Source organism: Littorina saxatilis, linkage group LG17 (assembly GCF_037325665.1).
Source record: "Littorina saxatilis isolate snail1 linkage group LG17, US_GU_Lsax_2.0, whole genome shotgun sequence".
In the NCBI taxonomy this organism is placed as follows: domain Eukaryota; kingdom Metazoa; phylum Mollusca; class Gastropoda; order Littorinimorpha; family Littorinidae; genus Littorina; species Littorina saxatilis.
The window spans coordinates 9352846-9376933 of NC_090261.1; the positions used below are offsets into that span (position 1 = coordinate 9352846).

At 43.4% G+C, this 24088-nt stretch overlaps 1 protein-coding gene across 10 annotated transcripts in view; it reads right to left on the reverse strand.

Moving 5' to 3' along the window:
* LOC138953604 (uncharacterized) overlaps positions 1-24088 on the reverse strand; it is a 313259-nt gene that overhangs the window by 108966 nt on the left and 180205 nt on the right. For 2 of the 10 annotated variants that reach the window (XM_070325474.1, XM_070325466.1), the window contains exon 1: positions 11548-11687. The exons of 7 other annotated variants lie outside the window; for them this stretch is intronic. The gene's annotated coding sequence lies outside the window, so the exon portion shown is untranslated. Of the gene's footprint in view, positions 1-11547; positions 11688-20757; positions 20888-24088 lie in introns of those variants that run through there. One more of the 10 variants, XM_070325470.1, reaches the window with a different exon arrangement.

Here is a 24088-nt window from a genome sequence, read left to right on the forward strand (position 1 = left end):
CTTCAGCTTTGAAAGCGGCTGCTGTTACTAGGCGACACATGTGTCAACATTGACTCCTATGACAAGTGCTTTGTGTTAGACTTGTTTAGAGTCTTTTACATTAGTTTCGTAGTCTTAGTTTGGTTCTTTAGTATCATTATAAACGGTAACATTACCGTTTTCTTTTTATTTTCCTGTTTCCTTGTGCTAAGTTGCCTTTTGATTTTCTACTTGTTTATTGTTGCTTTCGTTGTTTTACTTAGTTTGTCGTCCGAAATATTTCCTTGTCTCTTTACTAGTTATTGTACGCTTGACGTTGAGTTTCTGCCTTATTTACTTATCGTACCTTATTGACAACGTCATTGTTTGACACATTGTGTTTTTAAATTGTTCTTTCTTGTTTGACACATTTCTCTGTTCCTGCGAATTTGTTACAGATTGATCAAGAGATTTCAGTAGATATCTCGGACTATTTAACGTTCAAGAGCCAGAATACTGTTTATGTTGACAATGAATAGCTGTCCAAATTTATGGCCCAGAAAAGAGGGTCTTCGTGTGGGCCACCTTAACATTAACCATGCAATTAACAAAATGAATGACGTATCTAGTATGCTTTTAAATTCTGGTTCAAATTTTCACATTTTCGGATTCTCAGAGTCACGATTATCTCAGCAGATTTCGGATGCCGATGTAGCTATTCCTGGTTATAACATACTACGCAGAGACCCACAGCAAAGTAAAGAAACTGGCTTGCTTCTGTACATAAGTGAATCAGTTAGCTATACAAGATTAACACACCTTGAGCAGTTTTTGGAGTCGGTGTGGGTAGAAGTTAAAATGAAAGGAGCACCTCCACTCCTCATAGGTTTCTGTTATAGAAATCCTGTAGAGAGAGCAAATTGGTCGGATAATCTTACGCAGATGTTAGATGCAGTTTTACTCGAATCAAAGGAAATAATGTCATTGGGAGACTTTAATATTGATTTGCTTAAGCAGAACAAGCTATGGCTAGATATGCTTAACCTCTATAATCTCAAACAGATGGTAGACACCCCTACAAGATTCACAGCATCTACAAGTACTTTGATAGATCATATTTATGTCACTGATCAACGTAACATTGTTGAATGTTGTGTTCCCGCCAGTGGTTGCAGCGATCATTTCCCTATCTGTTTGACGTGGTCGAGAAAGGGTGTAAAAATTCCAAAAGCCGGTCACAAGACAATAAAATACAGATCCTTTTCTAAATTCAACGAAGACACATTTCTTCACGACCTCTGTAACTCCTCCCTCTCTGATGTTTATAATTGTACGAATCCTGATGCTGCATTAACACACTGGCTCAATGCCTTCACTGACATATATGATAAACATGCTCCATGGAGAATTAAAAGAGTCAGACACATAGTGAAACCGAAATGGTTTGATGATGAATTACAAGATGCCATAGATAATCGCGACTTCTTAAAGTCAATTGGCAAGGAAGAGGAGTATAGAGAACAGAGAAATAAAGTAAATTCCATAAAACGATTAAAAAAGAGAAACTATTTTCAAGAACATTTGGAAAGCGATAAATGAACTCACAAATAAAACTTCTGCATCTAAATCAAGTTGCGTTAGAGACATAACACCTGATGATCTAAATACACATTTTTCCAAAATAGCTGAAACAGTTATTTTAAATGATACAACTAACCTCAATAATTTGGAAGTTTTAGAAGACTTCTGTAAGTCAAAAGAAATTTCATCTCAATTAAATATTCCTTCGCTTACAGTGCCTGAAGTCTTTCAAGCACTCACACATTTAAAGCAAACAGGTACCCGGGGGATAGACGGGTTAGATGGAAGAATTCTTAAGTTATCAGCCCCGGTAATTTCCGAAACTCTCACTTACATTTATAATCTCTGTTTAGACAAACAATATTTTCCAATAGCGCTCAAACAGGCAAAAATTATTCCTTTGTTTAAATCTGGTGAGAAGAAAGACCCCTCAACTATAGACCGATTTCTATATTGTCTGTATTATCAAAGCCACTTGAAAAACATAAACAAACACCTATTAGCGCACTTTGATCACAATCAATTATTTCACCCGAACCAGTCTGGGTTTAGGGCTAATCACTCGTGTCACACTGCCTTAATCTCTCTTGTTGATCATTGGTTGGACAAGATAAACGATAATGAATTTTGTGGTGCTGTTTTTGTAGACTTTGCTAAAGCTTTTGATGTAATTGATCACAAGTTGTTACTCAGAAAACTCAAATTATATGGCCTCGGGACTGACTCAGTTAACCTTATTATTTTGTTCTTTTCTCAGCGACAGGCAACAAAGTGTGCATGCGAACGCCTCGGCATCAAGTATGCAGGCTGTACGGTATGGCGTACCTCAAGGGTCAGTTTTAGGCCCTCTACTTTTCTCCATATACATAAATGACCTGCACCTTCATATTGAAAACTTGTGTGAACTTTTTGCAGATGACACTACCATACACTCCAGTGACACCAATTTAAATCGTTTGTCTGAATCACTGCAAGAAAGTTTAAACCAGCTGAGTGCATGGACTGAGCTAAATTATATGTCCCTGAACCCCCAAAAAACTAAATGCATGATAATAACAACTAGACAAAAACGACAGAACATAATCTCCACGTTTCCCGATTTAATTGTCAATGATGAAATTGTTTCAACAGTCAACCATCATAAAGTGTTGGGAGTGACCATCGATAACAACCTGTCCTGGTCACACCACATCGAACAACTTTCTAAAGTCATGTCCAAAAAAGTATATCTCTTATCTAGAATCAAGCACTTCCTGAATTTGGAAGCCAGGAAGTTATTCTTTAATGCCCATATTCAATCTGTTATTGATTACGCATCAACCTTATGGGATTCGGCAAGTGATAATTCACTAAAACCTATAATTAGATTACACAAACGAGCGTTGAAAGTAGTCTTATTAAAGAAAACAACCCTGAATGAATTAGACTACATAAACTTAGGCATTCTCCCTCTGAAGGAAAGACTTGGCTATAATAAATGTACCCTTATGAGCAAGATTATCACTGGATGTGTACTTGAAACTTTACGTACAAAATTTACCTTGAGGAATTCACGTCAATTTATGAGATTAAACACTCCTGTTCCTCGGATTGACCCGTTTAAGTCCAGTTTAGTGTATTCAGGTAGCAGTCTCTGGAACTCTCTTCCAACATTCCTGAGGCAAACTACCAGCACTGATAGTTTTAAGAGCAGATATTTGTCTTATGTAATGAAGTCAAAGTAAATAATATTTGTCTTAAATGGTATTCATTTTTTGTATTAAACATGCCCCTCTCCTCTTTATTGGTATAATGTACAAAAACCCTTTTCGGATGAAGGAACTTAAAAACCAACCACTATTTAGATGTGTGTTGATCTTAGCAATGTCTTGCTTGTTTGATTGATTTTCTTTAAAATGTAATGTATGGATTAGAGCATGATGTTGAGAAAGTGCAAGCTGCACTATACCACTAATTCCCATCAATTAACTCGCAATTTACCTCAATGCAATGCATTTTGTGTACATATGTATAATGTGTTTTCACTTTAGTTTTCTGTTAAAATGTAGAATTTTAGTTTTTCTATTTTCTATTTTTTATCTTGTATTTTCATTTCATTTTTGTAGTTAGTCCCTCTTTAGGGCGAGGGCTGGATGTAAAAAAAAGCAGACCACTGCTTAATCTACTACCCTCGTTAAATAAAGAATTGTCATTGTCATTGTCATTGTCATTCTCTCTCTCTCTCTCTCTCTCTCTCTCTCTCTCTCTCTCTCTCTCTCTCTCTCTCTCTCTCTCTCTCTCTCTCTCTCTCTCTCTCTCTCTCTCCTCTTCCTCCTCCTTTCCGTCCACTTTCATCTCTTCTCCCTCACCCTCTTTCCGTATCACGTCGCTAAATTTCATTTCATTCCAAAGTCTAAGATCGGTCCATACAGACCGTACCGTTTACCCAACGCCGTTGTTCAAGGCAAAACAAGGTATGGTGTAGATTACCGCTAAACACAGGAGACGATGGGCACAAAATGCATTTATAATTAGTTCTACACTGCATGCAACTAGGGTGGTGTACACCCCATTCTCCACTGTTCAGTCAGTTTTCTGACTAGCGTCAATATGACACCGAGACGCAGAAGACGGTGGACATCTTCAGCATCTCTTTCCTTGGGCACAAACCAAAATTCTACAACCTGGCTGGTTTATGTCACACGCAAAGCTGGAAGTTTTGCTGAATTTATTTTCTCACTGACATATGTTTCAAACGGCATAATTCATTTAAGCAACACAGCTCTTAGTTTGCACAGAGGCAGCCAGGGTGCTGACTGTTTGATATCTTCTCCAGGCGAATCTCTCCTCTTGCCCCTTGTTAAAGCCTCGACAGATCTGGGGATGATCGACGTGGTTGTTCACGCGGGAAGGAAGGGTGGTTTCCAATGTAAACGCAGCGTTCTGTGCATGGCCAGTCATCGAAGAAATTCAGAGTTAGCAACAGTGGCCAATGGACGATTTTCGGAAATAACTCTGTCGGGTTTGTATGGGTTGTGAAAGAGTGAATACCCTTGCTTTTAGTGAGGCAAGCCTTCCCACATGATATTATAGTGAGGGATCTGTCTCCACACGTGGGCAAGGAGCATGTGGGGAGATCCACTCCTCGCTAGTGACTGGCCTATAATGTCACGTGGAAAAGTTTGCCTCGATAAAAGCAAGAGTACATACACACCAGACAGGTATTTCCGGAATTCGTCTGTTATGGACATTCCTGTAAATACCATCCTCCAGGGCACGGTGCGCGGGCAGAGGAGACAGGGAAGACAGAAGAAAAGATGGACAGACAACATCGCAGAGTGGACTGGGACAAGCCAGAAGATCGCAGAGTGGACTGGGACAAGCCAGAAGATCGCAGAGTGGACTGGGACAAGCCAGAAGATCGCAGAGTGGACTGGGACAAGCCAGAAGATCGCAGAGTGGACTGGGACAAGCCAGAAGATCGCAGAGTGGACTGGGACAAGCCAGAAGATCGCAGAGTGGACTGGGACAAGCCAGAAGATCGCAGAGTGGACTGGGACAAGCCAGAAGATCGCAGAGTGGACTGGGACAAGCCAGAAGATTGCTCACAACCGGCAGAGGTGGAGACAGCTGGTGCAGCGCACGTGGGTTACGGGATCAGATAGGCCTGGCGCTCACCTATGTAACTTCAGCAGGATAGACGACGCACTGCAGATTATCCCAGCCCGCTACACGTTGCGTGAAAGGAAAACAGGCCAAGTACTCGTCATAATCCCTATCGCAGCATCAATAATATGCAGTGCGTCGTCTGTGCCGCTGACTCTGCGCACGATAATTCTGCCGATTAACAGTAAGTAAGTCAATTCGCTTCCAATTTGTGTGGAGAGTCATGTGAAGATCACCAGCCTTTAACCGCTCAGCCAACTCTGCTCGTGCAGCCAGACTGGGGGACATGGGCGGCCTCTAGCGGTGATTTAGTGCCCCCTCCAAGCATGCTGGGTGATGGGCCGGGAAGGAGCGCGCGGAACAAGTGCAAGTTCCTGCTGTCAGCGAGAGAAAGCCGTGCACAGCGTCATCCCCTGGCCGGGCACAGACTGAAGGTTAACGTCACACCTCCCGTGAAGTCTGATACCGCTGGCTCGTCTCTCCGGGTCGTCTGACTCTCGGGGTAAAAAGACGCCATAGACAAGGGGGGGGGGGGGGGTATGGGGAGGGGGGTGAAGTTTACCCCAGTCTACACCTAACCTGCATCGATAAGTTTACCCCAGTCTACGCCTAACCCGAATCGATAAGTTTACCCCAGTCTATACCTAACCCGAGTCAATAAGTTTACCCCAGTCTACACCTAACCCGAATCGTTAAGTTTACCCCAGTCTACACCTAACCTGAATCGATAAGTTTACCCCAGTCTACACCTAACCTGAATCGATAAGTTTACCCCAGTCTACACCTAACCTGAATCGTTAAGTTTACCCCAGTCTACACCTAACCTGAATCGTTAAGTTTACCCCAGTCTTCGCCTAACCTGAATCGATAAGTTTACCCCAGTCTACACCTAACCTGAATCGATAAGTTTACCCCAGTCTTCGCCTAACCTGAATCGATAAATTTACCCCAGTCTACACCTAACCCGAATCGTTAAGTTTACCCCAGTCTATACCTAACCTGAATCGATAAGTTTACACCAGTCTACACCTAACCCGAATCGTTAAGTTTACCCCAGTCTTCGCCTAACCGGCATTGATGAGGACAAAACTGAACCGGTTCTGCGGGATTTCTTTCTTTGTGGTCCTTTCAACCCAGGATAAGTGCAAATTGGATGCAACTGGTGCAATGCAGATGATGATCTCGCTGACAGTTCATCATCAATCAATTCCGTCTTAATTCTGTTTTCATCAATTGTAACTATTTTTATGAAATCGCACAGCTCTAATCTACAGAATAATTAGGCGGACATTAAAAAGCAAAAAGTGAGTGCTGCTGTTCCAGTTGTCATGGATGCATTGCTTGCTTTGCGCCATTCTCTTGCCGTAAAGTGCAATACTCAGAATGATGTATTGTCGATAGGACTTAGCTGTGTCGGCAGTAGCTTGTCAAACATTTTCATCAACTCATTTGTGAAATGATATTATAAGACTTTGCATAACAAGTCTAGACCACAGAGACCTCATAACATAGATAAAACCAACGCCCCCAAAATTCCATTCTCAATGCACTATTTATATCTCTTTCTTTAAGTCACCAATTTACAACCACCGCTTCTGTTCGTTTGTGACCGGTTAAGTTGGCCTATACGACTGACTTGGGCAGCTATAACTCCGTCAGCCCTCCTCTCACGCCGAAGACAGGGGAACAGAAGAGTCGACTTTTTACGACTTGCAATTCAAAGGCAGTGTTTGCACCGCATCTCCCTGTTTTAATGTTTCGTGGCGTACGTGATCTACTACACTTCACGAATGGGGGCTCTCCTGACAACTGTGCTGCATTCTATAGCAGTGTAGGGACTGTTCGCGCCAAATTTAACGGCGATTGGAACTGGCTGCATTATGACGTCAGAGAAGACCCCCCCCCCTCCTACTCCCCCCCCTCCCTTTTTAGTACGGCACGGATTTGTATTATGTTTTCCATGTCAAGCAAATCCTCGGCAGCACAATTAAACCGATTTTATTCTGAAATATATGCGTAACATTGGAGTTTCTTGAGTACGCGACGGAATGTGCAGAAGTCTGCATCTCGGAAGGCCCAGCCGTCCAATGAATATCGATCATTGTAAAAGATGCAGCAAAGCAGGAATTTAAACACACACACACACACACACACACACACACACACACACACACACACACACACACACACACTCACACACACACACACACACAATTTGTTCAACTTCTGGTGATTAACACAACCATACACGGAAAAAAAGAACACTAAATCACAATCAAAACACTGGTCAATACTGAAACTGTCTTTAATCTGGAGGAGGATGGCGAGGTTATTGCGTCTGCGTACACGTTTGATGCGGGGAGAAGCTTAACAGGCACAATCATTTCCTCCATGTGCACATGTATAAACGGTGAGTCTGACAATGAGATGTGACGAGGCTGTTGCCTGCATGGGATAAGGTCATCCCTCCGCTTGGACACATACCAAACACCAACAGCCGGGATAGTTTCTGTGCAAAACGTTGTTTTTTTAATGAATTAATTTCTTGAAAGCTACTAGAGTCAATTTGCGAATTATCTGTTCATAACAATCTCCCACACCACAAATCAGGAATCAGTGCGGACCCCCCGCGGGTTAGGGGGTTTACCCTTGTTAAGTGTTTCTTGTATAGAATATAGTCAATTTTTGTAAAGATTTTAGTCAAGCAGTATGTAAGAAATGTTAAGTCCTTTGTACTGGAAACTTGCATTCTCCCAGTAAGGTAACACATTGTACTACGTTGCAAGCCCCTGGAGCAAATTTTTGATTAGTGCTTTTGTGAACAAGAAACAATTGACAAGTGGCTCTATCCCATCTCCCCCCTTTCTCCGTCGCGATATAACCTTCGTGGTTGAAAACGACGTTAAACACCAAATAAAGAAAGAATCAGTGCGGACGTTCATTTTTAGTATGTGTCAGTGGAGGGATGGTCTTATTAACGTAAAAGCCGGGATAGATCTGAGATGTTGGACAGGGAAGGACTGCCGCTTTAGCATTCTCTCTAGCTTTAGCCGGGGTTCGAAACCCAAACAAGCTGGGACACTGACAGCGCAGCGCGAAGCACTGACTCTTCGGCCACAAGCCGCTAGCGGCCTGGGGTTTAACAATGCAATGACTGACTTTGTTGAAAAAAAAATGTCAGGAATGAGATTAAATTCGAAGGTGTGCTCTGCTGTGAAAGGAGGCTCAGCCAGTACGTATTGGTGCAAATATATAAGAAGAAAAAAGTATTCACCTGGACGGTCAGTCGGGGAACCAGGTGAGGGAGCGGGGAGGGGAGGGGGGGATAGAGAAAGAGACAGAGACAGACAGAGACAAAAGAGAAAGAGACATATACAGTTTGTGTGTGTGTGTGTGTGTGTGTGTGTGTGTGTGTGTGTGTGTGAGAGAGAGAGAGATAGTGTGTGTGTGTGTGTGTGTGTGTGTATGTGTGAGAGAAAGAGAGAGAGTGTGTGTGTGTGTGTGCGTGTGTGTGTGTGTGTGTGTGTGTATGAGAGAGAGAGAGAGAGAGAAAGAAAGAGACAGAGAGAGAAAGAGAGAGAGAGAGAGAGAGAGAGAAAGAGACAGACAGACAGACAGACAGACAGACAGACAGACAGACAGAGACAGAGACACAGAGAGAAAGAGACAGACAGCAGCTTTTGTGTAAGTTTGTTTCTTTTTTCATAATGTAACCTTCTGTGCGTCTGTGGTCGTCTTTAGTAACTAATTCGAAACAGCATAACTGATGTAGTCCACTTGAGCAGCTGATGTAAGCTTGAGTTCACAAAGTACTAATCAAATCGTTTTCAATTGCCTGACGCCACTCGATAAGACAAAACCATACAGTAAATCTATTTCGTTAGTTCATTCGCTGCATGCTAAACCTGTAAACATTACAAATCATGACCGTTGAACATTTAAAACGATTTCGTCTTTCATGCCGAAAGAAACACGACCAGAATCAAACTTTACTCTCTCATTTTATAAAGCGCTTACACTATGTCTAAATCAACAGTAACCAATCGTGTTGCAGTTCACCTGACTGCATTGACCTCAATGTCAATTTTCCAAAGTGGACGCCAGAATGTCCTTTTTAGGGACACTGGCCTGGGGTCAATGCATTCAAGTGACCCGCACCATGACTGTCAACTCCTGACAAGGAAATACCTAATGTACATCAAGTTCTTGCGTCCAGATAGTATTATAGTATATTAGTAATGTTATGTCTAACATTATACTTGTCTTATTTCCAACTGCGTGTGTCACGTATAATATACTAGATGAATACCCGGCTTCGCCGGGTGGATCGCGAGACAGAGTATGCAGCGTGGCGGTTTGCCGGCTTAGAGCACGTGTTGAACATTTTCATCGACCAGTTTGTGCCCGGGTCCACCTGAATATGCCCACCAAATTTGATGCAGATCCGTCGAGAACTTTGGCAGTGCATCGCGAACAGACAGACACACAGATACACACACAGACAGTGGTCGTACCTACCATCTACCGTAGAGCTTCTGGGTAGACACAGAAACACCGGCAAAGCTCCTGACTATTAATGGTTGCAATGAATATTTACGATGGGAGGGGTAGTATTAGTGGCAATATTTTGAAGATGGGAGGGATTTTGTACACGAATTGCAATACTTAGATGTACTACCTGTGCAGAAAAGCGCTGCTTAGATTCGTTTTTGTTGTGTGGCGGAAGTGAAAGAAGTGAAGAAGTACAGCCGGAAAAAAAAGTGTTTAGTTTCGTAATTCGTATCGCGAAACAGAGTATTCACCGCGGTTCAGAGCGCCGCGCTTAGAGCACGTGTTGAAAATTTTCATCGACCAGTTTGAATGACTCGCAAGAGAGTACAAGGCGGTGGTGGTTGGTAAGCCATGTTGTTGCTGAAAGAGAAAAGGGCACAGTGTTGAAAGTGATTTGATCTTTTTTAAGACAGACACAGAAACACCGGCAAAGCTCCTGACTATTAATGGTTGCAATGAATATTTACGATGGGAGGGGTAGTATTAGTGGCAATATTTTGAAGATGGGAGGGATTTTGTACACGAATTGCAATACTTAGATGTACTACCTGTGCAGAAAAGCGCTGCTTAGATTCGTTTTCGTTGTGTGGCGGAAGTGAAAGAAGTGAAGAAGTAGAGCCGAAAAAAAAATGTTTAGTTTCGTAATTCGTATCGCGAAACAGAGTATTCACCGCGGTTCAGAGCGCCGCGCTTAGAGCACGTGTTGAAAATTTTCATCGACCAGTTTGTGCCCGGGGTCCAACTGAATACACCTACCAAATTTGAAGCAGATCCATTGAGAACTTTGGCCGTTCATCGCGAACACACACACACACACACACACACAGCACACACACACACACACACACACACACACACACACACACACATACACACACAGAAGCCGTATATATGTTACAGTAAATTCATCAAACCAGTAAATTTGTAAATTTCCTGGGTGTCAAACTCAGTAAATTTGTAAATTTCCTGAATTTTTCAGTAAATTGGTAAATTTACGGAGTGAATTTACAACTTGACTGGTTTGATGAATTTACTGTAACATATAAAGAAGCGTTCGCTTGAGTTAATGTCCCCATTGTTTCTCGTTTTATTATTGTGTCATGTTTAATTGAATAAAACCTTGTTCAAACCAAGTGCTTGCGTCCCTGCATAGCACAATATCATAATCTCGCACGACGTCACATACCTCTAAGCTGGTGTACTCGCCGACTCATACATATAATCCTAAAATTGCTTACTCCCCCGAAAAATGTGTCGCAAACACGCCAAGCGAATCCTTTCACCCCCGTATCGAGTGAAAATTGGATGCGAATGTTGCAAAGCAGGAACGAGGGGGGAGAGGGTATAATGTACAGCAACACCTTCCTGGCTTCAACCAATCCTTCTTAAGGAAGCAGATGGCAACCATTGATTATATATTATTTTGGCGACAGTGTTGTCGTTCGTTGTCTGATGTGTTTGTAACATCACCAGTTGTACAGCTGATGACTGATTTAAGTGCGTGACTAGATGGTTATTCCGAGAGAGTTACAAGTGATGTATACTACGAAACAGACACGTTCAATTTTTAGTCAAAACCTGTTTCAACCAGATTTTAAATTGTTCAAGCTTAGCTAGACGAAGTAACTTGTTTGACAAATAACACTGCGTGATTCTGAAATGCCTCGAATTGGCCTAGAATTGGCCGAAACTATACTTTCTGGCTTCTAAGTACGTCGTAATCCTAAAGAGAGAGTACTATGCTTTCGTTCAACTAATCTGTGCTTTCCGCTTCTCTACCTAGTTTGTAAATGCATGGTTGCTTAAACTCACATCTAGTCAACCCGGGCAATGATGGTCACTTGAAGGTTGCAGGTCACTTGAAGGTTGCTGGTCACTTGAAGGTTGCTGGTCACTTGAAGGTTGCTGGTCACTTGAAGGTTGATGGTCACTTGGAGGTTGCTGGTCACTTGAAGGGGGTCACTTGAAGGTTGCTGGTCACTTGAAGGTTGCTGGTCACTTGAAGGTTGCTGGTCACTTGAAGGTTGGTGGTCACTTGAAGGTTGCTGGTCACTTGAAGGTTGCTGGTCACTTGAAGGTTGCTGGTCACTTGAAGGTTGCTGGTCACTTGAAGGTTGCTGGTCACTTGAAGGTTGCTGGTCACTTGAAGGTTGATGGTCACTTGGAGGTTGCTGGTCACTTGAAGGTTGCTGGTCACTTGAAGGTTGATGGTCACTTGGAGGTTGCTGGTCACTTGGAGGTTGCTGGTCACTTGAAGGTTGCTGGTCACTTGGAGGTTGCTGGTCACTTGAAGGTTGCTGGTCACTTGAAGGGGGTCACTTGAAGGTTGCTGGTCACTTGAAGGTTGCTGGTCACTTGAAGGTTGCTGGTCACTTGAAGGTTGCTGGTCACTTGAAGGTTGGTGGTCACTTGAAGGTTGATGGTCACTTGAAGGTTGATGGTCACTTGAAGGGGGTCACTCGAAGGGGAGGGGAGGGGGTACATCACTTGTACATGCAGTAAAGCTTTTATTTGGTTATTGTCCACGTCTCTAAATAAGATATAACGTTGCAGTAGCATGGGGCAATTTTACGAATGCAAAATTATTTGGCGGCTTGGGCAAAACAGAACACCAAGTTACCAACCCAAAAAGGGAGAACAAAACAGAACACCAAGTTACCAACCCAAAAATGGAGAACAAAACAGAACACCAAGTTACCAACCCAAAAAGGGAAAACAAAACAGAACACCAAGTTACCAACCCAAAAAGGGAGAACAAAACACAACACCAAGTTACCAACCCAAAAAGGGAGAACAAAACAGAACACCAAGTTACCAACCCAAAAAGGGAGAACAAAACAGAACACCAAGTTACCAACCCAAAAAGGGAGAACAAAACAGAACACCAAGTTACCAACCCAAAAAGGGAGAACAAAACAGAACACCAAGTTACCAACTCAAAAAGGAGAACAAAACAGAACACCAAGTTACCAACCCAAAAAGGGAGAACAAAACAGAACACCAAGTTACCAACCCAAAAAGGGAGAACAAAACAGAACACCAAGTTACCAACTCAAAAAGGAGAACAAAACAGAACACCAAGTTACCAACCCAAAAATGGAGAACAGAACAGAACACCAAGTTACCAACCCAAAAAGGGAGAACAAAACAGAACACCAAGTTACCAACCCAAAAAGGGAGAACAAAACAGAACACCAAGTTACCAACCCAAAAAGGGAGAACAAAACAGAACACCAAGTTACCAACCCAAAAAGGGAGAACAAAACAGAACACCAAGTTACCAACCCAAAAATGGAGAACAGAACAGAACACCAAGTTACCAACCCAAAAAGGGAGAACAAAACAGAACACCAAGTTACCAACCCAAAAAGGGAGAACAAAACACAACACCAAGTTACCAACTCAAAAAGGGAGAACAGAACAGAACACCAAGTTACCAACCCAAAAATGGAGAACAGAACAGAACACCAAGTTACCAACCCAAAAAAGGAGAACAGAACAGAACACCAAGTTACCAACTCAAAAATGGAGAACAGAACAGAACACCAAGTTACCAACCCAAAAAGGGAGAACAAAACAGAACACCAAGTTACCAACCCAAAAAGGGAGAACAAAACAGAACACCAAGTTACCAACCCAAAAAGGGAGAACAAAACAGAACACCAAGTTACCAACCCAAAAAGGGAGAACAAAACAGAACACCAAGTTACCAACCCAAAAATGGAGAACAGAACAGAACACCAAGTTACCAACCCAAAAAGGGAGAACAAAACAGAACACCAAGTTACCAACCCAAAAATGGAGAACAAAACACAACACCAAGTTACCAACCCAAAAATGGAGAATAGAACAGAACACCAAGTTACCAACCCAAAAATGGAGAACAGAACAGAACACCAAGTTACCAACCCAAAAAGGGAGAACAAAACAGAACACCAAGTTACCAACTCAAAAAGGAGAACAAAACAGAACACCAAGTTACCAACCCAAAAATGGAGAACAGAACAGAACACCAAGTTACCAACCCAAAAAGGGAGAACAAAACAGAACACCAAGTTACCAACTCAAAAAGGGAGAACAAAACAGAACACCAAGTTACCAACCCAAAAAGGGAGAACAAAACAGAACACCAAGTTACCAACCCAAAAGTGGAGAACAGAACAGAACACCAAGTTACCAACCCAAAAATGGAGAACAGAACAGAACACCAAGTTACCAACCCAAAAATGGAGAACAGAACAGAACACCAAGTTACCAACCCAAAAAGGGAGAACAAAACACAACACCAAGTTACCAACCCAAAAAGGGAGAACAGAACAGAACACCAAGTTACCAACCCAAAAAGGGAGAACAGAACAGAACACCAAGTTACCAACCCAAAAAGGGAGAACAAAACAGAACACCAAGTTACCAACTCAAAAAGGAGAACAGAACAGAACACCAAGTTACCAACCCAAAAAGGGAGAACAAAACAGAACACCAAGTTACCAACCCAAAAAGGGAGAACAAAACAGAACACCAAGTTACCAACCCAAAAAGGGAGAACAAAACAGAACACCAAGTTACCAACCCAAAAAGGGAGAACAAAACAGAACACCAAGTTACCAACCCAAAAATGGAGAACAGAACAGAACACCAAGTTACCAACCCAAAAAGGGAGAACAAAACAGAACACCAAGTTACCAACCCAAAAAGGGAGAACAAAACAGAACACCAAGTTACCAACTCAAAAAGGAGAACAAAACAGAACACCAAGTTACCAACCCAAAAATGGAGAACAGAACAGAACACCAAGTTACCAACCCAAAAAGGGAGAACAAAACAGAACACCAAGTTACCAACCCAAAAAGGGAGAACAAAACAGAACACCAAGTTACCAACCCAAAAAGGGAGAACAAAACAGAACACCAAGTTACCAACCCAAAAAGGGAGAACAAAACCCACTAAAAACACACACATCAAAACAAAACAAACAAACACATAAACAACGGAAATAAGTAAGCAGTGCCAGTTTGACTTGTATGTAAGGCAAGGCAAACTGGAGAGAGAAAAACTGGCAAATAAATAAACGTTACAAAAATGTCATGTAAGTACCATTCCATGGATAACCTTTTAGCATAAAGGAAAAGAGTACCAGCACTATGGAATGACGTCTGCTTGAGTATGTGAACCTAACATATGAGCTTCACTCGTTTTGCTGTCCAAACCCTTTTAGTATCACAGACATTGGGACAACATTTACAAAGCCTGTATGTAGCAGTTATTACCAGCTGTAACTAGCAGAAGATCATCTTCCGCTCCTTATCTATTTGAAGTCCCCCGAGGTTTTCTTTCCTGATACCATGCAAACTAGTTTATAATAAAACACATGCACCCACATAGCCCCCTCCCCCTAGCACACACACACACACATACACACACACACACACACACACTGTGACACACACACACACTGTGACACACACACACACACTGTGACACACACACATACACTGTGACACACACACACACACACACACACACACACACACACACACACACACACACACACACACACACACACAAGAAGTCTTCTCAGGATGCAGGACTGAAATAACCGTCTCCCCACTCTTTCCCTAAAGAGGCTTTACAAACAGGCCCAAAGAAAAACCAAGTCACGAAGGGAAACAAGATGGAAAACAGAAGCGGGGAAAAAAAATGCGGGTCCAAGTCTTCGAGTCTCTAGCAGCGGAGCATGCAGGCAGGGAGGCAAGGGAGAGAAGCGCGGTGCAAATGGCGGCTAATTGAACGGGGCAGCAGTCAAAAGGGTCGTCAGCGGACCAGTCGATCACAAGGCCCGGGCCCCTTGACAAATCTGGAGGTCAATACGGCGGAACTCTCGCGCTGCTTTAAGGAGAGGCTGGGGCACGACAGTGATCTCTGCAGCTTGTGATTTGTCCCCCGCTCGCTGTCAATGGCGGCCCGCCCGCCATGTCCCCCTGTTTGACATCACATCCGCTGATGACCGTTATTACCTCCGCGCGCGCAAGAGTTCCACCTGAGCTCGGCGGATCGAAGCCCTGGGGAATGGTGGGAAACACTCGGGGCTTCATTTGCAAACTTTGTCCGCAGCCGGTCATTGTGTGGGATCATAACACGGGCAACAAACGAGAGGAGGCGCAGGCTGTAGTTAGCCATGGATTTTTGAAATCGTTACTCTGCCCGGCTCGTCGTCTCCGGACCCGCTGTTGGCCGGAGAAACACGGAGAGCAATGGGGGATGATGTCTTGGAAGTCAGTTAGCCTGCTTGCTCTGTTTCTGCAGGATGTCATAGAGATACTAAGTTTATTGATGAGGGCGAGTTTTGTGTCTTACTGATCATCTTTTTATTTCCTCGTCAGACCGCAATAAACTCGCTTGGTTGGTGATATTCTACTAATCTGGCATGTATCCGATTCAAGAACACAGTAGTCTTAAACCTGCAGCTTGTACGGCAAAAATTGCCTTAAAAGAATGAGCTGAATATAATCTACATCGAATTTAAGACGGCTATCTCATTGTAGCTCCATTATGTACACTCTCAGACACAAAGGCCCCAGCATCTTGGGGGACAATAGTTCCATCTTTAATCCTCCTCTTCTTCCCCTCCCACCCCCTTCTTCTTACTCTAGATTTGTTGGGGGTGAGGGATGAGGGTTATAGTCTTCCGCATGTATCCGTTGACAACTGACCTTCACTACTTAGTTTCTAACAAAGAAGAAGAACCAACGATGAAAACGGCGATCACAACATTCCACCATCCATTCATAACATCCTCCCACAGTCAGTGTGAGATCAATCCTGTCACGGATGACCTGCTGATTGGAAAACAGCCTCCCCGCGTTGTTTTCAGGCAAGAGTCACGCATCATTGCACTCCTGCAGGAATTTGTAAGTGGCGGGTTGTTGAAAATGTCAATCAATTCCGGCTCTTCTGAGGACCTCTGATTGTGTCCTCTGCAATCAGAATGATTGTAAACGTGTGTTTTATTTGGTAACTTCTGATGCCGGCTGATTGTCTGTCGATTATTGTTTAGTTGTTTCTTCAGCCTTGTGGGTTAAAAAGGCTGGAGCCGCTTTGTGATGTACTTTTGTTCTTTACTGCGGAAGTTTCTCGATACTTAAGTTATCAGTGCATATACTCATCCTTTAATCACCAAGTCTTTTAATTTTGTGAATGTGAATGATCTGTACCTGTATACTCATGCTTCATTGCTAGAATGAATGAAAAACGAGAATGAGAAAGAACTAAGTGGATTGGAGTACGGCTTATAATAGTTGCAATGACAGAAGAGAAATTAGAAAGAGAAAAGGATAAACACTGAATGAGCACACGGAAGAAAAAGAGAATTTGAAGAAGAAGAAGAATTAGATTAAAAGGAGAAGCAGGAGGCGGAGAAATGAATGAATGAATTGAGGAAGGAAGGAATGAAGGAAGGAAGGAAGGAAGGAAGGAAGGAAGGAAGGAAGGAAGGAAGGAAGGAAGGAAGAAAGAAAGCAAGGAAGGAAGGAAGGAAGAAAGAAAGCAAGGAAGGAAGGAAGGAAGGAAGGGAGGAGAAGAAGGAAGGAAGGAAGCAAGGAAGTGAGGAGAAAGGAAGGAAGGAAGAAACGAGAAGAAGGAGGGAAGGAAGGAATGAAGGAAGGAGGAAGGAAGGAGGAAGGAAGCAAGGAAGCAAGGAAGGAAGGAAGGAAAGAGAAGGAGGGAAGGAAGGAATGAAGAAAGGAAGGAAGCAAGGAATGAAGGAAGGAGGAAGGAAGCAAGGAAGCAAGGAAGGAAGGAAGGAAAGAGAAGAATGAAGGAGGGAGGAAGCAAGGAAGGAAGGAAGCAAGGAAGGAAGGAAGGAAAGAGAAGAAGGAGGGAAGGAAGGAATGAAGGAAGGAGGAAGGAATGAAGGAATGAAGGAAAGAAGGAAGCAAGGAAGGAAGGAAGGAAGGAAGGAAGGAAGGAAGGAAGTAAGGAAGCAAGGAGGAGGAGTTGGAGGAGGAGGACTTGTTTCTTTAACAGACATCAAGTCAACAACTTCATCAAAGGGGCGAAGTCTGCATGCTCAAGTCACTTGAACAATTTTCATTGTCCAACTCTAAATGCCAGCACGATAATTGTGGTCCTTGTCCATGCTGGTATGTCATTTTAATCACGTTGTTCTGCCGACTGCTCAAATGACAAGGTAGGTACATCTTGTTTGCCACACTGCCTTGTCAATGTTTTAACGAATGCACATAACACTGAGCAACTTCAATCGAAGGGTGTACTTTGTGATTTGGAAAATACCAGCCCGCATCTAATTCAAATATTGAAGACACAAGGCTTGGTTGTGATCCAACATTGTGTGACTCAAAGGTACACACTGCGTTATTAGAGCTATGTATTTTGAAAACAGAAATTGCTGGCGTGCCTAAACGTCGTTGACATTTGAGATTTGCGAAAGGGCATTAATTTTCCACATTGGTCGAATTTTATTTTTGTAAGATGTTCTTGGACTCAATGACTCGTAAACCTGGCCCTCTTTCTACACAGCAATTTAGAATCCAGAAAGATACATATGAGATAGAACTAAAGTACAACGTGTGCAAGAAACAACCACATTCTGCGTTGACAGGATTTGTAGAACATATACATATCTTTGTTTCTTGAGGAAGATGTCAAACAGAACCCACCCCACCCCATCCCCGCCCAAATCTCCTCACATTTCACTACAATAGTCTCACTGTAACGGGAAAGTGGTTGATTGGTTGATTAATTGATTGACTTATTGATTGATTTCTTTATTGATTAATTTATACTTTTATTTCACGCTATGATGTTATATAAGAATGTTGTTGTAAGGTGTACATTAAGGTGAGTACACTCACACGACCTAGGCATCTCAGATTCTTTCTTCAAGGGAAATCTAAAGTGTCTTTGACATACCTCTCTAACGACTTTGCTCACATGCAGTCAACACATTGTTTCATATCAAGTATTCAGTAAGACACAAAGATCGAAGCTAGTAACGTCTAAGGGTAAACACAATTTGCAAAAGTACCGATCTTACCTCTTTTTTGATTACCCTATAGAGCATGCCTTTATCTACAACCAAAATTCTGACTTGTTCGTCTGATTTACACGTTAGGAAACATAACAATGCACACACCTCTACTATAGCATACGCTACAATTTTGAATTGAAGTTGTGCAGGAATTTTCGTCAAACGCCACAGATCATTTTAAATTTGACTGACTAAAATCAGTTACAGCGCTACTGCAGAAAAGAACGGCAAAGGAAATCAGTGTTTGAGGTTGGCGACAGGGAGACCAGACTATATTCTAGCCTGGTTGCAACAGATGGCCGCGACAACACAAGAGACAATGATGCGGCGAGCAGTGAACACTGTCAGGGCACGGGCAACACGCCTCAACAGTTACGACGTCAAAGGAAAATGCAAATCCCCGTGACCGTCACGACAATGACTATTCTTAATCTCTCTCCCAGCTCTCCTGCTCCCTTACCCCAAACGCAACACATATAATATAGCTCTTTTCTGAAACCGACATTACCGCAACAGAAACTAAGTCAGATAAAATTAACTAAAAGTCATGGGAAAACCAACAAACAAAGTAGCAAACAAACAAACAAGCAATCAAAGAATAAGAGAAGACATCCACCACAACCACCACCGTCAAAACTGAACAGCTTCAACATAAAGTATCGAGGTGAGACTTACGACCTTTCTCAGTTTGTTTGGCCTGTAGCCCCTCGATAAATTGTAAATGATCTTCTTTGGCAGTACAAAGTTAACCAGGTACCCGATGCAATTTACATGTTGACTCTCTAGCTCTCTCTCTCTCTATCTCTCTCTCTCTCTCTCTCTCTCTCTAGCTCTCTCTCCCCTCTCTCTTTGTCTCTCTCTCCCCTCTCTCTCTCTCTCTCCCCCCTCTCCCTCCCCCTTTCTCCTTCTCTCCCCCCTCTCTCTCCCCTCTCTCAGTATCTCTCTCCCTCTCTCTTTCCCTCTCCCCCCTCTCCCTCTCCCCCTCCCCCCTCTTCTCTCTCTCCCTCCCCTATCTCTTTATCTCTCAGTCTCTCTTTCCCTTTTAGCTCTTATCTCCCTCTCTCTCTCTACCCCTATCTCTCTCTCTCCCTTTTTATCTCTCTCTCCTCCTCTCTCTCTTTTTCTCCCTCCATATCCTCTCTCTCTCTCTCTCTCTCTCTCTCTCTCTCTCTCTCTCTCTCTCTCTCTCTCTCTCTCTGTGCCACTCCCATCCTCTCCTATCTGGTCTTCGCTAACAAAAACTCCGTTTGTCCATCGTCACCAGAAGCCACCCCTCAGCTCAAAAGGCTTGAAGGTCACCGAGACAAAACCAAATGACAACAAGAAACACAATCGGTGCTTCATGGTAAAACCGTCACTGCATTAACAAAACAAAAACAAACAACCGAAAATAAACTCGAGACACAATACAAAACAATACCGCCACAATACTGCCACAGCCACCACAGATCCGGTCAACGCCGAGACAACCAACGGAACAACGCCGTGAAGGCGGCAACCACGCTGGGGAGAAAGGAAACACGGCTCTTCCAATGAGATCCCATTTTCTGCTGAAAGGACTCCAACGGCGCAGGGTGGGGGGAAAGAAAGCGGCAGAAACGGAGGAACAAGGGGGCTGTTTGCACACACTCTACGCGGTTCCTCCTACCTGTTTATTTTGAAATCACGCTGTGATGATAGCATTTGATGGCGGCAAAGAAATCCCATGGAGACGTTTCATGTTCTATGGGCTCACTTCCGCTGTCAGTTCTTCGATCTAACGATGTTTCTGTTTGTTTTCGTTTAATTCATTATAATAATACAGTAACAACAACGACCATAACTACAACAGCAGCAACTACAACAGATGTTGCTGCAGTCTCAGGTATACCGAAGGTAATACGATTGTTAGAACTCTCCCTCCCAGATAATTGCCAGACAGGTGTCATCCTTATGTATTTCAGTTTCTGTTCCCTTTTCCTCAGCCGTAACATTACCTGTATTTTAGAGAGATAAAACTCTCTATGAAGTCCTTGAGTGGTTGTCTTTTGGTGGTGGTGGTGATAATGATGATGATGATGATGATGATGATGATGATGATGATGAAGATGAAGATGAAGATGATGATGATGATGATGATGATGATGATGATGATGATGATGATGATGATGATGATGAAGATGAAGATGAAGATGAAGATGAAGATGAAGATGAAGATGAAGATGATGATGAAGATGAAGATGATGATGATGATGAGGACGACGACGACGATGAGGAGGAGGTCCTGCAACAGCAGAAACAGCAGGAGGAAGAGGATAAGCAGGAAGGAACGAACAACGAGGAGGATGACAACGGCAAAAACAACGATGAGGGTAATGACTATAAAGTGATTGAGGCCGTTATCATGTTTTATATCTCATCGATTTTTGAACGACCCGAATAATGATCGCGCTAATCACCAATGCTCTCAATACTTCCAAAGACCCAGGGCCCTCGATGTTCCTCGAGTCTGATTCAAGGACAAAGCGGACCATTCGACAAGTATTTGTCGCATCATGCGAACAACAAACAGAATACACTAAAAGCAAACAAGCATGAAATGCAAACGAACAAACACACACAGACACCGTGATACCCTCAGCAGACGCTGATTAAGGCGCAGTTTACTCTCCAACGCCAACACTCAATCGCCCAGAACTACCGTGTAGACAAGCGCTTTCCCTGTCAGGACAGGTAATCCAAGAATACCCACCTTCCCTTTTGACCGAGCGTTAATTAGGGTGCGGTGACGTCGTTATTGCTGCCGTCACACCTTGCTCCCACTGCAAATTGCGTCATTAGGCTTACAACACTCGCGGTGGCAGCGACATTTTATTCTCCCTTGGCGGCTCGTCATTGCTTTGACCTTGTTGAACCATTGGGGTTGCCATGGCATTGAGCTCACATCTTGAAGCTGCCCTTGTCTCAGTGTGAACTCCCCTTCCCGTGATCCCCTTGGTAACCCCCCCCCCCCCCCCCCCTGTCCGATCCCAATTGTCTCCTCCATCACATTCCTCGACCTACCTCCTTCTTTTTTTAGTGAGCGTTCTTAACATTTTAGCGTATGCAAAAACTACAAACGGCATTAAAAAAACCACTAAAAAACCCAACTATGAAACTATAGAGGAACACTGAAACTTTTTGTCATCTTTCTGTTTGATTGAAATTAACTGTAGCTAAAGCAAAAACAACCACACACAAAATAAACAGACAGACAGACACGTAGACAGTCAGACAGACACGCAGACAGACAGAAAGACACGTACGCCCCCGCCCCCCCCGCACCCCTACTCCACACACACACACACACACACATACACATGAAAGAAAGCTCTGTATATTCACTCAAGAATCTTCCGTGTTTTTATGTCGTGTCAAAAGGCCAATTACGATGCGCGTGTCTGAAACGTGACCGGTGCACACAGCTAACCCCGCGACATAGGCTACCTGTTGCCTGCATTCCCGCCCCTTGTCGGCCACACAAAGTCGGGTGGTTTTTTTTTACCCCGCACAACTAATAGCCACGATGCAAACAAGGTCTGAGGTAACCCAGGCGAGAAACTGACACCGACCTAACGCCGTGTGTGTCTGAAATGCTGTAAGAATGAAGGATTTTCTTTTAACTCCAACCCCAGCCCCCTCCCCCCCCCCCCTTTCGCACTTCATGCGACAACCGTCTTTGATGGATATCGTACTAATAAACATGGTAGGTATATGCGTTTGCAGCGCACCTTATTAATGTCAAAGCTACATGCGTATCAAGGCATCAAATAAACCAAGGCATCAGAGAAACTATGCTTAGAATCTCATGAAATGTGAAACAGATTTCTCTTCCTGTCTACGAGCCTCAGGGAACCTCAGGGAATCGAACCAACAAGGGCAGATACTGCAGTGCGACGCACAAACCACCAGGTCACTTCCACCTCCAAAGAAGAGGTCTAACCTTCAGGTAAAACCGGCGACATTTCAACACATACTTGTGTCTTTAGGTGATCCAGACTGACGATAAAACGTGAGACAATCTGATACTTCACGCCTGCGGTGAGTCTGGGGCGAGAGAAATAGAGACAACGACCTCTCAAGGTGGTCCTGTCACCAAGAAAGGTGTTTATTCCGTAACACACAGTCACACTGCAAAGTGACACCATTGCAAACAAGGGCACCACACACACAACAGTCATTCAACACACACTATCATTAGAGCGAGGTAGTCTTGATTAATTACACTAAGTGCTTCTCCCCGTCGCAGAGCTATAAATCTACCCGGGTTAAGAAGCATCGCTGGGTAGCTTTATTTCAACCGGAGAGAGTTTTTGCCTTAGCAGCGAAATCTGAACCTTTATTCTTTTGAGGTTGACAATGTCTTACCCACCCGGCATAAGAGCAGTGCCAAGAAGTTCCATTTCACCCAGGGTGCATCTCAGGCGCAATTTACACCAAGACCTACCGTCATGATGCTGCACACATCCACCCGTAATAGAGCAATTCCGGGTAGATTGATTTCACCCGGGGTATATAATCTTCAGATGAATACGACTCGACCTACCTTTTTCAAAAGCATTAACCGACCATAAAAAAGAGTCAAGCTCTGATTGTTAACACCAGTAACACTTCACAGCGCGTTGAAAACAGCGTGGATTGTGTCTGCTCACAATGGCACTGTTACACTAATCCACCCAGGCGGAATGAAGAAACTGTTGATTCACCTGCTCAGGTTCTTCAGGTGAGGCGGGATTGTTGTAACTCACCTGACTAATTTTTCACGTGACGTGATGCTTGACACAGAAAGGTGATCAGATTTATTAGGCAGGTTCAAAAGATGGACAAAAATACGCCCTAAAATCTGTTGATACACGCTCTTTAAAGTGCCTGTTTAGTCATTAAAGACTGCATGCGCTAAAGAAGGCCCAAGACACGGTAACTTACGATGACAGTGATGGAAATATATATGAGTGTAGTCAGGTGTGTGTGTGTGTGTGTGTGTGTGTGTGTGTGTGTGTGTGTGTGTGTGTGTGTGTGTGTGTGTGTGTGTGTGTGTGTGTGTGTGTGTGTGTGTGTGCTAAAACCGACCCAAAATTTCGTCTCGTGCACTTTTACCAAAGATGTTACACTTTCTGCTTGCACTAATATCTGCCTTTACTGGCACGCGTGCATTCAGGGGCTGATCGAGCCAGTCGTTTTTTGTTACATTTAGTCAAGTTTTCACTAAATGTTTTAACATAGAGGGGGGAATCGAGACGAGGGTCGTGGTGTATGTGTGTCTGTCTGTCTGTCTGTCTGTGTGTGTGT